Here is a 4,201-nt window from a genome sequence, read left to right on the forward strand (position 1 = left end):
GAAACATGGAGCCTGGAGGTAAGGATGCCAGTGAGTCTTCTCCCTCACTGACTGCAAGTGGCAAAATTGGTGGTGGCTCCAGATGTTCAGCTTGATTGGACCAAGCCAGATGCTGATCTCCTAGAGCAAGGCAGGGGCCAAGCAGTGGCAGCCATACACTGGTAGCATTGCTCAGGACAGCAGCTGTGGGGTGACACAACCCAGCTCCCAGCTGCATGCCCTCCTACGGGCATTTCAGCTTTGAATGTCCAGTCAAAGTGCACTGAATTCACACACACACACACACACACAGAGGTGCTAGAGTGAACAGTTAGGGCAGCTATTTGCCAGGTGGCAATGGGAAATGCTGAATTTTAATCCCATATAAAAGTCTAGCAAATGCTTCTGCTTTGCATTGCAATGAAAAAAAGCAGAATCTCAGAGTTGCCATCAGAATGAGAATAAAATGGTGCAGAGATATTCTGATTCTGAAATATTGGCACATCTGTAGAGCCAACTGAGAGCCAAAGGGAGAAACATGGTGTTTGTGAAATCTTGCTTTCAGAAGCTGCTGCCTTGGTGGAAGATTTGGCAGGAGGTGTGTCCCGGCACTTGGCAGTGCAGAGCTGAGGCTCGGCAAGCTGAAGCAAAGCAGTTGGTGTTAGTGGCAGAAGATGTGGCCCTTTGGAGCACAGAAGGTATGATTTGTTGGTTGGTTGGTACTGAAGAGAAAACTGGTGTGCTTTCCTCATCTGTTGTCATTCTCCTTCTGCAAAAGATGTTTCCTCCAAGTGACGATGTGATCCAGTGGTCCACCCCAAGGCTTGCAAGCAGTGGCTGGGGTAAGTGGCAAGGAGGGTGTCCTGCTCCATGGCAGCCCATGGATTTCAGCACTGCCCTAGAGGTGCTGAAAAGGCTGAGCCTGTCACAGGGAGGTTTGGGTAAATTTACACAAGTGTTGCTCAAAACGTGGTACTAGAGAGAGTTGATTTTTATCGCTCGTGTTGAAGTCTAGAGAATACTCTCCTCTGTGATACAGTGCTACAAGAAATACCTTAAGCTGATGGAGCAGGGCCAGAGAAGGGCAACAAAGGTGCTGATGGCTCTGAAGAAAAGGTCTCGTGAGCAGCAGCTGAGTGAACTGTGGTACTTCAGTCAGGAGAAGAGGAGGCTGAAGCAGGGATTCGTTGATCTATACAACTCCCTGGAAGGAGGTTGCAGTGAGGTGAGGGTTGGTTTCTTTTTCCTACTATCAAGAGACAGAATAAGAGAAAACAGTCTGAAATTGTGCCAGAGTGGATTTATGTTGGGTATGAGGAAAAACTTCTCTACTGAAACAGTGAGGCATTGGAGCAGGCTGCCACGGGAGGCAGTGGAGCCACTGGCCCTGGCATTCAAAAAATGTGTAGACTTGGCACTTTGGGACATGCCTTAATGGCCATGGCAGTATTAGGTCAATGGTTGGACTGGATGACCTTAGAGGTCTTTTCCAGCCTAAACAATTCTGTGAGTCTGTGCTCACTGGACCAGGGCTCCTTTGCAGTAAAGACTGATTGTGGGCCACAGCAAGACAACTGTCGGTCTTGACACCCAGGCTTAAATCTGTAACTTCTAGCCCAAATTCCCCCCACATTATTAGGGTGTTAGGGGAGGGATGTAAAAATGTAGAACTCCTTAAAGAAAAATGCATGTCATCATCTCTGAGGACAGCTGTGCTGTCCCCAGCATGTGGCCCTGGAGCTGGCAATGATGGCACGGACTGAGTGGTGTCTGAGCTCAGGGATGCCCATGACAGCTCTGCCAAGCTGAGTTATGTGGAGTCATCATGTTAACATACAGGCAGCCAGGAAGATGGGAAGAATACCACCACGCAGAGAACTGTGTTCCCCCCACTGAGCAAAAGACTCTGTGCTTCTATCTAGTTACTATAAAACAGTTTATACTCCTTGTTTGTAAAAAAATAAGAGGGGAAAAAAACCCAAACCCATATCTCACTTCCTCTACTGACAGGCTATGGAGGAAAATAGATGGTTTCTTCTGCTTTTCATATTTCAAACCAAGCAGGCCCCAAAGAAAAGGCAGCAATTAACCACAAGTACCAGCAATATGCTCCTTGTGTTTCCTCTCTCTGGAATTGCCTATGAAGAATCAGTTTGGTGCAAGCTTGTCTACCATCATCTTAAATCTTTCAGCAATGATTTTCCAAGTGAGGCAAGAAAGCAATATAGCTGCCACGCTCACCTTTCAGACCTCTGAGACCATAGAGTCATTGAACTGCTGAGGTGGGAAGAGACTTTCGAGATCATCAAGTCCAACTGCTCACCTAGAGTTCACAATCCCACCACTACTGCTAAGCTGCTACCACTAAACCACATCCCTCAGCACCACATCCACAGGTGTGACCTGTATCACATGTTAAGTCAGGATTTAAACCGTTTACATGTAGTTAGAAATAGGTATTGAATGGTAAGCAGATACTTGACCACAGCTGGAGCAACCTCCACAGAATCACAGATTGTTAGCGGATGGAGGGGCCACCCCCCTGCCAGAGCAGGATCACCTATAGCAGATCACAGAGGAACACACTCAGATGGGTTTTGAATACCTCCAGAGAGGGAGACTCCACAACCAGCCCTGGGCAGCCTGTTGCAGTGTTCTGTCACCCTCACAGTGAAGAAACTCCTCCTCATGCTAACATGAAATTTCCTATGCCTCATATACAGGAGAAGTGAATTCTATAAGCTAAAAAAGAAGGGCAAAATGGTGAAAAGGATATTGACCATGGTGCAGGCCTCTCGTGCCCTGGAATACCTGTGTGCTTGCACACACAGAGATGTGTTTTTCATCTTGCCCTGATACTGTGATACTGTGACCTGCCCTGTCTCTCCAAGTGGCAAGAGGAGAGATACCGGAGCACTGTTTTGCCCACTTCTCCTTTATCACCTTATCATCAACTGCTTGGGCTCTCACCACCTAACTAGCGCTCGCTGTGAGACCAGAGGTAGCTGAACCCTCAGCAGGAATCCAGGCCTGCTGGCTCCTCCTCTACATTGCCTGCACCTAAGCTGGCAGCATCCTGTGACTAACTCTTCTGGACTGGATTTCTCCAAGGGAGGACCAGCGCTTAATTTGGCTGACTCTGCGCTCTGCAGGAGCTCTCATCCATGCCAGCTTGAGTCCTAGCAAAAACCCATCATCATTAGTCCTGGCACGGAAGAGCTCGGACACTCTCCACCGCCGTTCCTGCAGGCTGGGACGTGCTGCACGCTCCCGCAGACGGAAATCCCCTGCTCGGCTCCATTGCAGCCATCAGCCTGCACGCTCTTCTCAGCGGCACTTCTGCCTGCCGCTCCGGCAGGCCACCGCGGTGGGGCCAGAAGCAGCAGCTTTCCCAACGGTGTTGGGGGAGATGACACCACGAATTTGGCTGCACCAGACCTCTGGGCAGGGCTCCCTGCAGTGGGTGTATGGGGCCCACGGGCTTGTTTCTAAGGGTGTTGCCCTAAGTGGTGCCATTTGAGAAGTACCCCAGCTTCATCCTCTAACGAAGTGGTTATGGCAGAGAGCCAAGCACACGCTCTCCTTCACCAGGGTCTTCACTCCAGCTTGCAGCAGATTTTGTCTGGTGTAAGGCAGGGCTTTGGGGTAGGGAGAATCAGGCCAGTGTGCATTTCTCTTTGCTAACACATTGGCAGCCTCTCAATGAACAAACCACTAGAAAACAAATCTGGAGCAGCCCTCGGCTGTAGTGGCCAGACCTCGTCTGTTAACTGGGCTGAAGAGTACCAGCTGCTCGGTTCCTGCCCCAGGGAAGAGAGGCCCTTCTGCTGTGGTCTGGGGACTAGAAATGAGCCTGAACCAACCCCTGCAAACTGGGATGGCTTTTAGACTCCAGCTCTGTCTCCAAATCCAAATTTCATGGCTTTACATGCTCCCTGAACCAATGTCTTGGCTCCAAATACCTCCCTGCTCTAAAAGCACAAACACTATGGTGATGACAACTCTTTTTCTGTCCATCACTCTGTAAAGTGCTGACCTTGAGGTGCTCTGGATTGGGTTTCTCCATCTGCATGGCTGCAGCCAGGGCAGTGCTTGCATTTATACTCTTTTTTTTTTACCCCCCTGGCAGTGGATGCTGGCTTGGCAAAGTGACCTGCATGGTTCGTGCAGCAGTCTGGGGATGTATGACTTGAGGTCCTGCACCCATAAGGGCTTCCTTGCG

This window comes from Pogoniulus pusillus, chromosome 8 (assembly GCF_015220805.1).
Source record: "Pogoniulus pusillus isolate bPogPus1 chromosome 8, bPogPus1.pri, whole genome shotgun sequence".
Taxonomy (NCBI): Eukaryota; Metazoa; Chordata; class Aves; order Piciformes; family Lybiidae; genus Pogoniulus; species Pogoniulus pusillus.